At 39.4% G+C, this 18,589-nt stretch overlaps 2 protein-coding genes across 18 annotated transcripts in view; one reads left to right on the forward strand and one right to left on the reverse strand.

The window, feature by feature from the left end:
• Positions 1 to 1,766, reverse strand: part of LOC146437681 (bifunctional heparan sulfate N-deacetylase/N-sulfotransferase 4) — a 117,918-nt gene extending 116,152 nt beyond the window's left edge. For 6 of the 7 annotated variants that reach the window (XM_085057606.1, XM_085057600.1, XM_085057608.1 and 3 more), the window contains exon 1: positions 802 to 1,764. The gene's annotated coding sequence lies outside the window, so the exon portion shown is untranslated. Of the gene's footprint in view, positions 1 to 801 lie in introns of all 7 variants that reach the window. The other variant, XM_085057609.1, reaches the window with a different exon arrangement.
• The window catches only part of LOC146437682 (uncharacterized), a 135,457-nt gene that overhangs the window by 15,739 nt on the left and 101,129 nt on the right, over positions 1 to 18,589 (forward strand). The gene's annotated exons all lie outside the window — the stretch shown is intronic.

The raw sequence follows: 18,589 nt of genomic DNA on the forward strand, positions 1-18,589 counted from the left end.
TGGTCTCAGAATTTATTTTCCTTAGACTATCCATATTTGCTCGGGGCCTTACTACTTTTAAACTGTTTGAGGAGTGCAGAGATCTCCAAGCCATAGGTAAATGTCTTTTAGACCCCCTTGTGTCACTTTAGGTGCCAGTTTGGGGACAAAAAGTACAGTGTGATAGTCATGATGGAAATGGACTTGGATGAGTATTGGAGCCTTAAAGATCATCCAGTTCCAACCACCCTGATGTAATTGTTAAATTTAGAGAGGAAGCCAAGTAACCAAGCTTATTCATTAAGAGTTCTGTGTCCAAAGGAAAAGCAAGTGCTAATCTAATTAAAAATTTGCAAATGAGAAGGCTGGTTTTAAATTCAAGCAGTGAGTGAAAACTGAATGCTCTGAGGATCTGGCCTGCTTATGCTTTAAGTGACATTTCCAGTCACATTTGAGAGGGTCAAGATAAGCGCAGGGAACTGGAAAGGTGTGTGTGCTTCTGAATATTCAAAACAAGCAAAAACCAGGAGGAATAAAGAGTGTTGATTTAAATGAAATCAAATGTTTTCAAGTGATGTTTAAGCGTATGCATCGTTGTGCCTTGTTCATTTATACCCTTAATTTCTTCAGCTAAGTCTATGCCTAACTGTGAGCACAAAAATTCACCTGCCATTTTTCACTCTGTAAGGGTTTAAAATCACTGCTTCATATGACATGTTCAAAATGTTTTAGGTATTCCATTTAATTCACATGCTCCATTTAATCTGAAAGCTACAGGAGTCAGAGCTGACTCCTTTAATCTCTCTGAAGCCACAGACACACCTGAGGCACATCTGGTGTGTGGAAAAGGTGCAAGTAGAGCAGTCTGTCGGACCTCTGGAGACCTGATTTTGTTTTTGTGTGCCACTGACTGGCTGGATCTGGAGAAACCGCGTTACTCTGCTGCACCCTCGGTTTGTCTCTCAGGAGGGAAAAGATAGTATCACTGACCTTTAGAAAGCACTTGAGATCTAATTATTTATAGATTAGGGAACATTACAGGATAGGTTTGGCTTTCTTTCGATGTAAAAACTTGCTTATTTTCTGACTGGCAACAGGGCTTTTTTTCCTCTCCATTATTTATAGATGAAATCTCAACTTAATGGTCAGTCTAAAGCAAGTGGTGGTTTGAAGAGGAGGTTGAAGACAAAAGATGACTCAGGCCATTGGAAAAGCATATTTCATTTACAATAGGGTTAAACACCATTATATTTATTAAATGTAATGATGTAGTAATCATGGAAAGATAAAAATCTCTATTAGCTTTTCATTGAATGGCGTTGTAAAAAGTGGCTCCAAAGGCGCAGTAATTTGATCTGAGTGAATGTCTTTTACTCACAGTCTACCTTCTCAAATACTTTGATAGGGAGATTTCAGGAGTTTTAACAAGTTTATAGTATTGAGCACTCTGAAAAGATGAGTAGGTTATGCAATTTCTCTTTTTTAGTGAGTCACAGTAAGCAGCATCTGTATTTTTGTACAGCACAGCCATATTGCTCTTTTAAACAGTGTGCTGACAAAACAACTTCACTCTAATTGAAACAGCTCGCTGCCACTCCTCTAGAGAAAATAAAACTGAATTTGATGCCCTGGCTGTTACTGACAAGACATTTCATCATGAATACAGTTAAAGTTCCATTTAAATCATTAGGCTAGGTTATGAACAGCAAAATATCTAATATCAGAGTTTTCTTAGTCGTTCTTAGTTTGAACTTTGTGTTGCACAGTGAATATTGATGCAAACAACAGAAATCTACAGAACTCTGAAGCATCAGCTTTATTGATGATCTTTGTCTGTAATATTTGCACTAATAGAGCTCTTCTAGTGAGCTGCCTGCCATTTTGGTTATAAACAAGAAAACGCTGCTGCATAAAACCAGAAACCCAAATATTTGGGTGTATCTAGCCGAACAAGGTATATAATTCTGTGCATTGTCTTGTACTCTTGAAGGTCCACCTTCAGTCATTCAGTGTGGATAAAGCCTGGCAGAGAAACCAACTTGGTCTGTGTGGGTTTCCTTATGCTGACTATTTGCACAGGAAACACACTTAGGAAATCTTGTCTGTGTGTTCAGCTGAAGCATTTATCTTGCTGAAACCTAAATTTGAGTGCTTACTGACCTAACTGAATAACTTGGGAAAAATTCAAACAACTCTCACAGAAATTTCCTAAAAATCACCACCTCAAACATGTGAATGTGAAGAACTGGATTTGAAAAAATGCCCAAAACAAAACAATTAAAAAAACCCACCCCAAAACCCAGCTGCCTCCCAAAGGAAAAACTAACCATTGACCCAGCCCTAAGCACTGTAAGAATTATGTTTCACCTGTAGACTTTGAGTACTTGTCTGCTTGATACTTCAGCAGAGATCAGAGCCTTCTGTAATCCTGTTGTCATCCAGTGATAAAACTGCAGGAAAATAAAAAGGGAAAAGGATGCTTCCAGCTGAGATGGGAACAAAATCTGGTGAGAAGGAATTTTTGGATGTTCTTAGGGACAAACACGCTACATATTGTGATTTGCTTTGTGGTTTTTTTTTTAAGCTTTGACACTGGGAAGTACTTAACTGAAATATTATTCCTGTGATTTGTGATAGTTTCTGCATGTGTGGTGTCATGCCTTAGTAAAAGGAGAGTGTGTGGTTTTCTGGTGCTTCTGGAGAGCAGGGATATAAATGTTTTATATATATTTGGAAGTAGGCTTGAGCAGAACATTCTGTTGATTGCAAGCTTTGCCTGATGTCATCAGAGGTTTTCAAGGTTAAAACCCAGACAAGTTGAGATTTACAGGGAAGGTTTGTGCAATGGTTTCAGAGTACAGGAAATGAAGCAAGAAAGCAGATCACCATAGTCAACACTGTGGTTGGTTATCAGGATGGTTTGAGCTCTTGAAAACACATCCTTCAGAATCTTGAACTTGCTGAGTGAAGGGTATTTGCGCTGGTTTGATGTCCATGTGAGAACACGACTTCGGAGGTCAACAGACAGCCTTCAAAACTTGAGCAAAATGTTGTCTTTTGGGTGAACATTCCACAGTGTGCAGAGTGTTTGTTGTTTACCAAATCTGAACAAGAAAGAAGACCTGGTGCCATTATGGCCTGTAGCTCTGGGAAGCTGTATTTTATGCAGAGAGCCTAGAAATTAGGTGTGCATGTCCTTCCTTGCTTGGTACTGTCATAGCCACAGAGGTATATGACATGTATGAGCCATCTGAAGGGGAAATGCAGAGCTCAGATCATTTCAGTCTCTCAAAATGTGATGTTTTGTAGGCAGGTGTTGCTGCCTACAAAAGGAGTTGGAATCATAGCTCTGGGAAAACTTGAAAGGATTGCTGTGAACACGAAGACATAACTTCCTTCATGTGAACACCTCTTAGATTCAGCTCTCTTTCAGAATTGTTTTCTTTCTGAGCTAACGGCTCAATCTGTCTCCCCACTGCCTATCCCTTTGTCATTAGAGCCAGCTCAGAATGACTAGGACAAGTTCCTGTGTCTCTGCCCTTTTCTCTGAGAGACATTGGCATTGCCTTCCTTCTCTGGTGCCCTGTCTGTGATTCCAGCATATCTAACCTCCATTATCACGTTTTCTTGAGTTGCTTTAACTTAGTCTTTTCAGGTGCCTCTAACCATTACAGATTCTTTCTCCAAAGCATCTTTAAGATGTTGCTCTGCTCTATTGCTCCCTGAACAGACTTTCAAAGCCTAATGTCCCAATTTTTGTAACAAATTTGTGTATGATTTGAGAATGCTGCCAGAAGATTGTGTACTGCTGGTGGTTCTGATCATTTTTAACTTCACTTTTTATTCCTCTGCAGGCTCCCAATTTTCTTTCACATCAAACATTTTAACTTGACCTTCACAGGACCTTGCTTCCCTTTCCACTTTTCTCATTGTCATTTACCCGTAGGTTGGATTCTACCTAGGTCCATTTTCCTCAAATACACTTCTGTGTATTTTTTCACTATCTTGACCCCGCATTATATGTGACAAAATTTCTAGAGATGTCTGTACTTCATCTTTTCAAACACCTTTTTTAAGTTGTACTAATCCTGGCAGTGACTCTCCTGTGTACATGTCAGCTGTCCATCGTGATGATCCATGTCCCTCTTCATTTCCCAGTACTGCTCCAGTTTGTCCCTATTATTCAGCTCCGTCTGGTTCTGCTTGTCGCTAATGGCAGTTTGCAGTGAGTCTGTAAGCTGTGCTCTGCTGGCAAAGGGCTGCTGCAGTGACATTCTAGACAATGCTGTTTGCTGTGTGGAAAGGGGTTTGACACCAGCAGGTTGCTGTTCCTGTTGGTAACACTTTACTTTAAAGGCTGACTGCTCAAAGTGAGAAATCTATTCTCTGCCTTTGTCCAAGGCAACAGAGGGGCAAGTCTCAAAAAATTCCCTGTCCAGAAAGGGATTGAGCTGACAGTTCATGATGGTTCATTGTCCATTAGCATTTCTTCAGGGTTACTTGAGAACAGAATTTCACCCGTATAGTTGAACTTGGCTGATGTTTCAATATTGCTGATTTATGTAGAATGTTGGATTTGTTGGTACCTCACCCTCATTTTACACCATAAGAACTGAGACAAGGATGTGATGTTTCCTTGACACTTCTAGCACTGATGTAAAAAAAAGAATTGTTAACATGGCATTTAGCAAATTGATCACACCCTGCACACTCTGAGGGGTCAAACTACTGTGTCACGTAGATGTTATTCACTTTTGGCCAGAGATGGGAAAAAAAAATTCTTGGAAATATAAATATTAAAAAAAAAAGTTTTTTGCTCTGTTCTGTTTATGTGCATTGTTGGCAAAGTGTCTCAGTGGCTTGCTAAAAATTAAACGTACAATTCACAGAAGTTGTTAGGCACTGATTCACTTCCAATGCTTTGAGTCTGAAATCCAGAGTATATTGCTTCAGTTTCATATCTAATTTTTAGTGCTTATTTTCCTATTTTTTTTAAAGTGATCTTTTGTAGTTAGTCTTTGTGTCCTTTAACAAATGTTACAGACTCTAAACAATGACAACGTTCTCTTGAATTTTTATCCCTATTCTTCAATTCTAGCCCTAATTAATTTAGCTGCTGTATTTCACTGCATTAACTAATTCTTATACATGAAGTCAGTCCAACATTTTAAGCTCTTTTAGGATAAAAATTACAGGTGATATATATTGCAGTTGGACTAGATAATTGTTGTGGGTCCCTTCCAAATGAAATATTCTCTTCTCTGAAATATGCTGTGTTATTGCCAAGTTTTGTGGAAAAGTTCTACCTGTCTTCACACGCTTCAGATTATCAAACAGTTTACATTTGGTCAGTGCCATTAATATCTTTTTTATGAATAATTACCTATTTGGGTGCCTATGTTACTTTCCTTGCAGCACAAACTTTAATGAACCCTAACCTGATCAATTTTTTTTTCCCCGAGTCTATTTTTAACATAGGCTCTTACATTTCTTCTGATATTCTGTGGTAGAAGGATAAAATTAACTTTCTGAGAAGCTGAGAAGAGACAAGCCAGAAAAGAGTTAACATAATGTATCCAGAATGATAATTTAAATGAGTAACTTATTTTTCTACTACAGAGAATTTGAAGGCAAAGTAAAACTAGAGCTTTACAAAATATTTTAATGACCCTTATAGTATGCTGGTGGGGTATAAGAAATGCTACTTTTTAATTTAAAATAAATCCAACTTCTGCCTGTGTGTGGTGGGCAATTTGCAATTATGATCTTCATGATGAGATTCCTCCATGAAATGAGAGGTGTATTATAATTTAAATAGAGTTGTAGATCTGGTTGATTTTAATTTGTGACCCAGGGGTCAGTAGTTACTGGGTGTAATAACCCTGCAGTAATGTGACTCTTCAAGGCACATTTGTATAATGAGAAATCATAACTAGTTATAGGAAGCATGATGATTTTTTTTGCCTTTCCAAATCAAGTATGCTGCTCTCTCAGTCTCTATTTTGTATGCTTAAAACTCCAGTTAGCATGGAGTCTTTTTGCTCTAAAAACCTGTGAAGCTGTTGGCAGCATCTGATTTACAGAGGTTTGCACATTTATATTGTTTCAGAATGCAGCCACAGTCCATTGCTTGTTCTTTCCTGAAATTTCAGCCTCTCTTGTCAAGGGTGAAGCTGATAGTTGCGACTTTGGTGCACTTCAGCTTTTTGCCCCTGTTCTCCATTCCTGTGATTTGGGTGACTAGTTGATGGCAGTTTTATTACCTGAAATGAAATTACAGAATTTATGTATGTGCTTTTAACTACCAGGAGACAGTAAGAGATGAAGAGCTGGTTGGTGTCTTCTCCTAAGCATTTAAATATGTCTTGTGCTAAGACATGAGAAGTGAGTTAATTTTTTCTGTTGAATATTCCTGCATCTGTCAGGGGTAAGAGGAATAGCAGCACTTCCTTCGTGTCCTTGCATGTGTCAGAGGAAGTGCTGTTGTCTTCAGTTCCAGCAGTACAAAGTCTAGCAGTGTTCTTGGGCTCTGGACTGAATCCAGCATGTGCACATTGCCTTTCAGAACAAATTTCTTCAGACCTGGAGAACAAGGAATACCCTCTTCACGTTGCTATCCTTTGACATATCAGCTTGATGAAATAAGTAGTACCTGCTGGAAAATTAATGAGCCTGCTTCATTAGAGTTAATAGAGGAGACAGAAATGATTATCAAATTAAATTTTAGAATTACAAAATGCTTCATAGATGACATGCAGCTGGTGTCTTGAGAATGCTAAGTTCAAAGTAGGCGAAGGATGCATTTAGCCAGGCTTTCTGCAATATGTCTTTATGAAGAAACATTCACAGGGTAAGCTCTGATAGTGTTTGGTTCTCACTTTACCTCAGTTTGTCACTTAGACACTTCACTTGAGCACATCCGGATTTTGTCTCTACCTCCTTCCCACTGAGCATCCTACCTTCTGGTTTGGGCAGCCTTGAGTGCTTTACTCTGCTGTCTGACAGTCCATATCAAACTGGTTCCAGTGTAAAAGGGCAGCACGAGTGCAGAAGCAAGCCCAGCCTCCCTTTCATGTGTGTCTGCTGAGAGTGAGCAGGGAACCGAAATTCCCTCGAGGAGGAGCAATACAAATGTGCACTTTGATATGATGGATGGTTCTGCCTGTGTGCTGTTGCACTGGGTGCAGAGAGGAATGGGGGATGATGGCCGAGGAAAAATAAAATCTCCTTCACTTTTGATTTATAATGGCTTAATACAACGTGGCTGGAGGCCACGGACAGGCAGAGAGGGACTATGAAAGCAAAATAATCCTGGATTTAGAGCAGAAATCAGAGAGCTCTTGGTAAATGTTGGGAGCTTACTGAAAAAACCCTTATGTGCTGAAGAACTTCAAGAAAGTGGCTGGGGAGAGAGTAGCTTTGAAGGTCTAATTTTTGAACTTGGGCACCCATGGTAGGAGCTAAATGGCAGTAAAATAGTTCTGCTTGTACCTCTTGCCTCTCACTGTAGTTCTGGAGAGTTCCCTGCACTGACACGAGAGCATTTGTGTTCTTAGGAATGGAATGTAGCACCTCAGCTGTCCATTCTCAGGATGTGCAGACAAGACATCTGAGCTCACAAGGGCAGGTTTTTTACCTGGCTTGTTTGTCTGCATTTCCTTCCCAGTAACAGGTGTCTTGTTTTCCAATTTATGAGAAGGACTTTGAAATAAGTTCTTGGGTCATCCATAAGTAAAAAGCAACAGTACAAGCATTTCCTGGGATTACATTTATATTAGAAAGGTCTAGAAATATTCATTTATACTTGAAGAAGTGTTGCCAACTTGCTCTGTATTGACAGTTAAAAGTTTTGTTTTTAAACCATTCATTGTCTCGGTAATGCAATAAAAGCAGAATTTTTATGTGTGGGAAAGTCTTCTTGGATGAAGTGAAGCTTCTGGATTAATTTACTTCTTACTGTGTTAGAAGTTATTTATATGCGTTTCCTAGAATTCAAGTTTTGAGCTAAATCTCTTGATTTAATATAGACAGCACTGAGGTGGAGCTCTTTCAGACCCAAGGCAGTGGTGGAAGGGCATGGAATTCCTCAGGAGAGCGACTGATAATGCAGACTCCTCACTTCAGAGTAGCAAAGGGAGTCATTTGAAGTGGCTGCTTTAAATAATGTATATTTGAAATGCATATTGCATTGCATACCTGTAGAAGACATATGGTTGAAGAGTCTTTAGGAATCACTGTGGGACCAGGTACTTGATCTGCTTTATTCAGTGTTTGTTCCAGCTGTCTCTGGATCATACAATGTCAGTCTCAAATGCACAGTTTTCCAGTCCAACTTTGCCATGCTAACAGTGACTAAATGACATTATGTAACACCGTTTAGAATATTTATAAGCAGCGCCTGAACCCGGTCACTGCTTTCAGTCCCCGAAGCAGCTCAGCCTCCTTCTCCGTGGCAGTGCTTCCTTGGAGGAATTGCTTCTCTCTGCTCACAGGGCTGTGCTCTGGCATTCCTGTTTGATCCAGCTGTGGCTGTGCACTGCTTGTCTGAGAGCTCTCCTTGCACTTCTTGGAGCCTCCCACCTGGAAACAGCAGGAGCTCTTTGCTGCTCCTCCTTGTGCTTCCAGCTCATTGAGTGTGATCCATTCCCTCTGGACACCACAGGGTTTGTAACAAGGGACTCACACCAGAGACCCACGGTATTGTCACTCTGAGGAATGGACAGTGTCCTGAAACACCTTGTGCTTGGCTTATCCTTAACAAATTTCATACTTTCAGTACTGTGAGCAGGTTTGCTCTCATTTTTCTGGTAAATGCAGGATCAGCAGCTTAAAGAAGCTGTTCATTGCTAATGCTGCCCTCTGATTTCAGTGCTAAATGCAAATCTTGTTATGCCATTATTTGTTTAGTATTTTGAAACCTCATTTCCAACCACTTAGTCTGTTTGGTACTCTCTGTTAATACAAGTGTCTCTTCAGTTAAATGTAGCAAAGGTCAGTATTTCTTTCTTCACAGCTCATTTCTTTTCAAAGCCCTACTACAATAACCTGAAAGGTTTTTCTATGTTCCTCATGACAAACTTTTCCAGCAATCAATAGAAAATATGTATTTATTGTCCTTGAAAATATGAGCTCTAATTTAAATTGAAGTAGCTACATTTTTCTGGGTTTCATTCAGTATCCTGATGCATTTTGGGGCTGAGAGTTCTCCTTTGCATTGATTAAGGGTTGAAATGCTACAAAATTTGTTCTTTTCCTTCCTTGAACACTAAAAACAATGAAATGATCCAAATTGATTTTCCCTCACAGTTTATTTAATTGTAAACATGCAAACTCTGCATTCTGCAGTCCCTCAAGGGCCCTTCTGGCAGAACAAGGCTCCAGATACAAATACATTCCTGCAGCTGGTCAGGAGTGTTTCCCTTACCCAGTGAGCATTGGAATGTGTCCTAAGATAAATGGAACTTCTGCCCCCATGGAATTAAAGCTGAGGAAGTTACTTAAAACTTTCTTAAAACACAATGATGGGGAAATTAGACCTCTAAAAAAAAGTACTTTTTAAAAAATGATATATTATTCCTTGATTAAGAGAAGAAAGCCTGAGCAGAGAATCTTAAATTAGATATCTGTTATGCTCCAGGCCAGGAGGCTTTCTAAGCAGAAGGAAGTATTGATCCCATGTCTGGCTCTGTAGCACACGAGGAGGGAGTGCAATCCGTTATCAAGTGAAAGCAAAGCCATTAGCCTCCTCTAGCATTCAATTAGACTATTACTTTATCTGCCCTAATTGATGCTGCTAATAGTATCATATTTAAGTGTTTCACGGAGGTGGAAAACAGCCTTGTTGGTGACTCTCAGCTCATTCACAGAGTGACATTTAAGCAGCAGCAGCAGGGCTGTGGGTGAGCTCCTGATCAGCTGTGACCTCTCACCTTGGACTTTCCCTGGGATGGTCTGAAGTCGTTTGTGTTCATTTCAGATGAATTTGGTGCAGAGCATGCAGAGTTTGCGTTCAAAGGGATAGTGCTTTGTCAAAGAGTGTCTCTTGAACTGTGGGAATTATTCAGGAAGTTGCTGCTAATGCTGTTTGCTCATGTTCCTCAACTCTTTTGATAATAATTTATCTTAGCTATTGATCCGGTGAAATTTTTCTGCTTAGAACCTCATAATAGAGATGCATGTGTAATAATATATTAAAAATAAATGCTTTTATGTATATATGCAAACACATGCATGCATTTGTGCATGTGTAAGATGCAAATATACACATGTATCTATATATTTGTATCATGGCTAGGAGGAGATCTGTGTCTTGGATCCTGAAATACTGCATTTGTGATGAAATATCTTCTTTGAAAACTCTTTCATCTTACATTTCTGCAAGGATATATCTAACAAATTGAAACTGAGTCATATGGTAACAAAAAGCCTACTGAAATTTGATTGCCTAAAAACACAATGGAGGCCCATGACCAAAAAAAAACAGTGACATGACAGTAATTGCAAACTCTCCCATCCATTCTGTGTAAATGTTTGGTTCATCTCTATGAGCAGCCTGCTCTTCTTCTCCATAAATATTTGCACGTCTTTTTTTGCCTGAATTTTTTGCTCTGAGATTTTGCTTAGAGACTTTACATTTTTCTTTCAGCTGAAAATAAAGAAGCTGTACTAGAATTTCTAGATTGCTCATGATGATATACAATATATGCCTCATCTTTCTAATATTTAAGAAGTATATTAATACTTTCTTCTTTCTGGAAGCTCCTTTGAAAACCAGCGAAGGCTTTGTCAGCTTCAAAGTTCAGGTTCATCTTTCTTGAGTAGCTGTTCCCTGGAAGCTTCACAACACAGCTCCAGTCTGTTACTGAATAGGCCCTCACTGCTTCACAAACTTCTTACTGATGTTGGAAATAGGTTTTTATTTTTCTGGCATGAAAGACTGTCATGTGCTTTGGTTGTGGGTATGAGGACTTTGCCTTTTTTGGCTGCAATAATGGAAATCCCATGGAAATGTCCTGCCTGTAGAGGAGTGCAGCATCCCACTGGGCACATTGATCTGACTGGGCTGTGAATGGGCTCAAGTATGGACATCAAAAGCTATTGCATCAGCTTAATACACAATACCCATTTCAGCTTGAAATGGCTGAAGAATTGGGTAGAAACTGAATTGGCAGTGAAAGGCCTAGAGTGCTTTAAATAGTATTTTCCTAATGCCTGGGTGCCATGGGTGTCATGATTTCTCATGTTCCAGCAACCTGCATTTGAGTCTCCGGGAAGGTGATGTGATTAGGTTAAACTCTTACTGAAAATGAGAACAATAGCTAAAATTTTAAGTTTTATTTACTTTTTTACACCTTTTTAATTGCCTGGATGGCTGGTAACAGATAATGTTTCTTCTAGTTATAGACCTGCCTCTACAACGTGAAGGACAACAGTTATTTAAAATGAACTTGATAAAATAACAGCATAGAATTTTACAGCTGTTTGTATTAAAGCAAACAAACAAACTCCACACCAACAGCCTGCCTCCCCAAAAAACCCCAAACCCAAATAACATAATCCTATCATTTGTTAGCTCTTCTGGAAAGTTAAAAGTAAAGACTATGACATGATCCTTGTTAAAATGACTTGTTGCTGATGTTCAGAGAGCATCAGGTGTCTTTGGTGAGCATTCTTTGTGAGAATGAAACAAAAGAATTTATATGTTTTTGTGAAATGGAACTGTTGAAATGTCTATTACCAGTCTGAAAGGTCAAGTTTTCAATTTGAGTCTCTCAGTCAGGAGAAACCAGGGAATGTTCACCTTGGACCTTGGACAGCTTCATGTTCGAAGCTTTGTCAAAACTGGTGCATTTGTGAAACGTTCTGCTTTTGACACAAAACATTTCAGCAGAGATGGATCTTGCACTGCTTGGAGATGTATTTTTCTGTGTCTGTTTATCCATAATGTATACAAAGGATAAAATTTAAAACTGTTTATGATATATTAATAATTTTGTCATATGAAGTTGGCTGTATGAGCAATACACAGCATAGGTTTTGGGCTTATTTACAATTAGGTAAATGAAAATCAAGTCACAAATTTCCACTGTCTTTAGGTCTTTAATTGTTTTAACATGTGGACATTATTTTTGCATGCATGCTGTTTCTTTCTCCACTTAAACCAGTACCATTTTTTCTAGTACACAAACACATGTAAATTTATAGAGATATTGGTCTGTGACATAAAAGGCAGTTACAGGGAAATACTACGATAAAATGCATGAAGATACATAATTTACATTTTAAAAATTGTCAAAACAACTTTCTTTCAGAGGTCCACATATTGATCAAATATTACTGTCAATTTGTACTGCTGAAAACTTGTGAACAGTCAACTGCTTTTTACTGACTATAAGTTTTAAAGTAGGATTATGTTACTCGACTGGAAAATAACTGAAGAACAAATTGGAAAAGAAAAGTCTCTCTATTTTCCAGCTCAATAAGATCTTTAACTGTTACATAAATTCTAAACTATACAGCATGTAATATTTGAAAAGCACTTTTGACTTGAGCACGAGATAAGTGTTTTTGTTCTTATATTGCATCAGTTTTGAAAGTCTAAAGGACATTTCAAATAATCAAATGGCAGTACTAAACCATGAGAATGTAATTATCTTTCTACAGCTATTCTTAGCTTCACTTTGAACAGTTTGATAATTGAATAAGTCTTCTAACAATTTAAAGTCAGATTCAGAGTCTACATCACTGTGTAATGGCCTTTATAATTTCTTTCTCTGAGTTATTTTGTTTAGCATCTGGGCTTTTTTCTTGCCCATATTCTTTCAAACCAATAAAAAACCCCAAAGCAATCCTCCAGTGATTGATTTAATTCAATTCCATTGCTTATGTTTTTACATGGTTATTATTGCTAGGTGAACTAGCATTGCAGCAACTTGTAACAGCATACCATTTGAATAACAGAACAGAAATTCAGTGGTTGGGTAAGTGGCTTCTATTGCACCACCATAAAATCCTTGCAGAAGGGAACTGCTGTCATCAAATGTCACAATAGTGATAAAGTCTGGTTTAGAGCTGAATAATGGCATGGTGGTTTCTGTTAATAGTGTAGGCAGTTCAGAGCAAACGTACCGAGCTGTTAATTGTCCCGCGGGCTGGTTGTTAGCAGGTTGTTCTTGTCCCTGATCGCTGTTAGGAGAGGAAGCTGGACGCTGAGGCGTGCCTGGCACTGGTGTGAGTGCCATGCTCGCTGCTGGGTGTGTCTGCTGGATCTGCTCACCGCTGCCCTCTGGAAGCACGCAGAGGTGCTGGTGTGCTGCAGACCGGCTGGGTCACCAGACAGCTCCACCAGCCTATTCCATGACATCAGCTTTCCTAGGGGCATCCCTTGTTGGTTCAGCTGTCTGGGTGAAGGTCTTGATGGTTCCTGCAATGAGCTCTTCGCTCCTGAGTGTGCCACTTGAAGCAGGCTCATGTTTGATTGATGACATGTCTTGTCAGGTAGGAGCACAGGTAGGAGCTTGTGTTTTACACAGGAGTTAAAATCATAATTGGGTCATTGGGCTTCTCTGGTAACAAACATACATCATAAAAACCTGCGAATGCCCTGACCTGTTGTGCTGGTAACTGTCTAACATTTGCCATGTGCTACACTACACTGCTCATGCTGTGGCTCGTGCCTGATTTAGATGTGTTACAATGTGTTTTAAATTGCTAATTGTGTTCATGTCTGAAGAATCCTCCACTGAAGCCCAGAGTCATTTTGCCAATGGGAATGCTAGCCCAGACTGCACTCAGCAATGGTTTTACACTTTGTAGCACTATGTTCTGGTTGAGAGGGAAACTATGCCCATGTGTAGCTCCTGGGGTCACTTCTCTCGTGTGCATTTTCGAGTCAGTCACTTTGATGAGCTCTTTGTTTCAATTAGTGTTGCTCTCTTACACTCAGTGTGGCTATGCCAGTTTGTGAATTTGCTGAGTACTGTCTCAAATGTTAAAGTATTCCTTCAATTTCGTTAATTAGCACATGCATACCTAGAAGTCTGTTACTTGCAGAACATGTTTCAGTTGTGTGGAAGGAATAAATCTTCAGCCTAGAAATGGCCATCAGAGATAGAACATGAAAAGCAGCAGAGTTCCACAGAAATCTATTTCCCATCCCTGTCGCCTTCCCTGAAGATACAGTATTTATCTCTTCTTTCCGAGTGTATCATGCATGTATCTAGGGAGAAACTATTAATTCTCAGGAATAAAAGAGAGGAAAAGGTATATTCAGACTGCCTGCTACCTTAAATCTCTTATGTAAGGAGAGATTATGCTTTGAGTTTTCAGTCATATCTGTGGCTTTTTCTTCATGCCTTCATCACTGTTCTGCAACTCTTGCTCTTGTTCTCAAAGTGATGGTGAGATTAATTAGGGCTTTCTTCAGCCTGGGCTCTGGAGATGTGACAGTAATTTTGCAAGCAGTGCTCTCCACAGTCTGTGTTCTAACAGAAATGAGCACTGCTGGTAGTGAGGCACTGCCTACTTCACACCACTGTGAAAGGCCCAATACCACCTAACAAATGGAAAAATTATTGCTGCAGGTGTGGAGAACTCTTAATTTTTGTCAGTGATCTCCTTTTAATACATGCTACATCTCATATATCCTGTGTTTGTAGTTGTTAGTTTATACATATGCAGTTACAGATAATTCTTTTTTAAGAAACTGACACTTTTATAATCTCAGAATTTACTGACAATGGCTTTGCTTGTCTAAAACATTCTCAAGATCTGAATGATGACTGATGTAGTAAAAGTAAAGTTGACTGGGAATCTTTCAGCTCCATGTACTGGATTTTTTTTCTAAGATACTTAATATAAGGCTTCCACATAAATATATTTACCTGTTTTTACCTGTAGTGACATGTAATGACTGCTTCCTCTTGAAATACCAGCATTTTTTTCTGTTCACTCTGCCTCCTTGTCCCATGTGTACCTTTCCATCTTTCCTCAGGGATGTTGTTCCTCTCTGCAACACTTGTATAGATTAACTGTTTCTAAGTTTTTCTAATTCTCCTTTTCCAAATCACCTTTTCTGACTGTTGAAAAGCAAAGGCATGGTGATGCTCACCTAAGCAGCCCTATATGTACCTCTTTAAATCATGTTAAAGTGGATCTGTGTAACATTTGGATGAAAGTGTTCCACCAGCCTCTTCTTTCTCTGCCCTTCCCTGTCACCATTCCCAGCTGTTGTCATTAACTACATCATAATTTATATCATTTTTCAGGAACAAATGTTTAATACTTCTGCATAGCAGCCACAATAAAGTACATGCCACTCCCTTTCACAGGAAATAGCAGTATAAAATGCATTTTATGAAAATGATGATGAAAAAAAATCTTTCTGTTCCTTTCCTTGGATTTCTGACAGATTACAATAAGAGAGAATTTACAAGTAACAAATTAAATTCTACCTTTCTCTTCATTGGTTATACTGCACTCTACTTAACTGCCACTTGTGCAGTGATTCACACCAAAATATAATGAACATACTGCTAAATGTTTTGAAAACATCATGCTCTGTGTATCTGGTTTGTAATATGCTTCTTAGGTTTTGTTTAACGATATTAGAACATCTGAGACAGTTTGTCTTTTCTTCTGGCCATGGGATACAGCCTGAGAAGAAGTACTCAAATCTAAATCCCTGTTTTCCAAAACATTTAATGAGATTTTTTTTCTGGCTGTGTGTTTCAGTGAGATGTGTGTTTAGCAGTGGTAAGAAATACCACTTGTTACAGTATTTCCCTGTTACAGTATCAGATTCCCTGAAGTCATCTTTGCCCAGAGCACTCCTTTGCCCTGTCCTGCTGAATGTAGAAAGTCTGATGCAAGTGGGTGCTGGTGTGGCTTGCATATGAGACAGCTCTTGTTCTTGCACTCCCTGCAGTGCAGCCCTCCTGGGAAGAGCAGATCTCTTATCAGCATCATCATAAAACATGAAATCCTCAAGAATGGACTGGAGTCAGAGACTTGATTAGTTTAGTCCAGAACGTGACTGATTGTCTGCTCTTGAAAGAGAGGGGAAAAGCAACTTCAGCCTGCACAAGGAAGCCTTTGGCATCCAGGCACTTACTACGCCATAATTTTTGACAGATTGCTAAATGACTGCTGGGGAGGGATGTGAATATGGGTACTAAATAAAATAACAGGTCACCAGCCTGTTATTTTTGGTTATGAATATTTTATGTTATTTTCACATCACATAGAGGAAGAGTTTTCTGTGTTAGAGATGTATTGCTACACAGTAACAAAAGGTAATGGAAAGTTCAAGTTTGGGGTCTTCTGGGAGAGGGGAGACCAGTGGGTGATGTGGGAGGGCTGGAGTTCCAAAGGGAGAGGGGTGTTGGCCTCTTCTCTTCTGTGGTTGGAGAGATGTTGGTTAGACAAGGGAGTCATTTGTAACGTCCGTGGCAGCACTAACTGAAGGAGGGGTGTCAAGGTAAGGGGAGGAAGAAAGGAGAGCGTGGCTGTAAAATTATTCCCAGTTTGTTGTAAGGAAAGATTTGAATCTGCTATACCTGTCAGCAAAGCCATAAAAGACAAGATGAACCACCTTATTATAGATTATATAGCTCTCTGAGTTTTTATGATTTCACTGACAACCAAACACCAAATGAAGATTTTTTTTTTCCTCTCCTCCAATGTACATGAGATGGTTTATGGGCTAGCATTCTCTTTCCTTCCCTTATGCTTTTATCTCTCCATACTTGTTATGTCCTCCCCAAAGCTCTCCCTTTTCCCTCTCTGCTTCCATGTAAATTAGTCTGCAACATTTTCTGCTAAATATTCCAATAATTTGCCTTCTTTCTCTCTTAAAAAAAAAAGAAAAAAGGTTCTCTTTTGAAGTAGACATATGTAGGCTGGTGAGAGGTTTGAGCTCTACCTGCCACCACAGCTAGTAGAAAAATAGAAACAAATCATTATTTCTTTGCTGCCACTAATCATGGGGCCTCATCTGTGTGCTCTTGTACACGAGTAGAAGAGATGAGCTCTTTGGTAATAAATATATCACTTTGACAAGGTCATCTCACCCTAACAGGAACATTTTGCAGCTCACCAGCAAAGGGACAAAAAAAGGGAAGAGACTGCCTGTCGTGGCTCTTGCATGCTGCTGCCTTTCTGTACAGAGATGCCCCAGCTTTAACTGACAATTTCCACGTGCACCTACAACTTCCATCTGCCTTTTTTCTGTGTAGAACTTGGTGGTGACTAGGGGTAAATCACTTTACCTAAGACAACATCTGTCCTCTCTGGCAGGAAAAGCCCACCCTCAGAAAGATGATTCCGGGGGACTTGCAGGTGTGTGGTGGCAGCCCTAACCCTTCCATCCAGGCTTCACCTTCTCACAAGGGAATGCTGATTGTCCCACAGCGTAAGTGGGAGCAGAGCATCCTCAGCTGTGCTGTGCCATTGGCAAGTGGCCACTTGGAGACATGTCCTGGAACAGTGACAGGAATTGCCCGTGATTACAGTCCCGACATCTGTACCACTGACTGGGAGCTCCACAATTGCCACTTGAAATTCAGGGCCAGCTGCTGAGCTCTGCTGCTGACCTTTGCTGAGGGGGTTCTGCTGCCATGGGCAGGAACACTTCTCTTTCCAGGACACGAATCTTGGCGCTTGGTAAACTAAAAATAACTTTTTTTTTTTTTTGGAAGTGATGAATAGTAGAGTATTAGGAAGTTATTATGTCAGGACTGCTGGTAAGTGGCTTAATACAAATCAATTTGAAATATAACATAAATACTAAAGTATTAGAAGCTGGGGTTTGTGTGCCTGAAGTCTGAGATTGAGTTGCCTAAAGCAAAACTCTGCAAACTTACTTGGAGCTGGAGAGCTAATGCTTTTTAAAAATGTACCTGGCTGCTTTTATCATACGGGGACTAGGCATGGGAACCTAATTTCTACACTTTTAAAATCAGAATATTAATATGTAATAAATTCGAAGAACTTGGAGGTATTTAAGTAATTAAAAAAAAAAAGCTGCAGAATATATTGAGAAATAGCATTATAACTGCTTCCAGCCTGCTGTGTGAAGTATCCAAATATAGATGTGCTTCAGGAGCATAGGTGAATATTATACTTCGATTTATATCAGCAGACAGGATTATATTTATGAAAATTTTAATACCAATCCCTTTCAGAAATGTACATTGAAAGTTTTCTCATTAGTGTTTGCATCTTAGAGATTTTAATTTTGCTTCTTGTTTTCCTCTGATTGTTACTCCAACTCTCTTCTCTCCTTTAATACATCAGTAGCACTTGGGCTGCTAGGTCACAATAAATATCCAGAATCCCAGCATCTTTCTCTTCTTTTGGTTCTAGTGGAGCATGACTGTGACATTCTGTTACCAGCTAGTCAGGTAGAGGTGATAAAATAGCAGGTTACAGTTAATTCAATAATGTATGTATGTGTGTGGGTGTGTATATATATATCTATATCTATATATACTAGCTCCTTTGCTGCCCACAGCAGCCCTCCAGGACCCCTCTCCAAAGCCAGGAGTGCACTTCAGGGTTCAGACATTCCCAAAGGCAGCTCTTAGCCACGACACCCAGGCACTTCCTTTTG

Source organism: Lichenostomus cassidix, chromosome 4, assembly GCF_008360975.1.
Source record: "Lichenostomus cassidix isolate B80296 chromosome 4, HeHo_3.0, whole genome shotgun sequence".
Lineage (NCBI taxonomy): Eukaryota > Metazoa > Chordata > Aves > Passeriformes > Meliphagidae > Lichenostomus > Lichenostomus cassidix.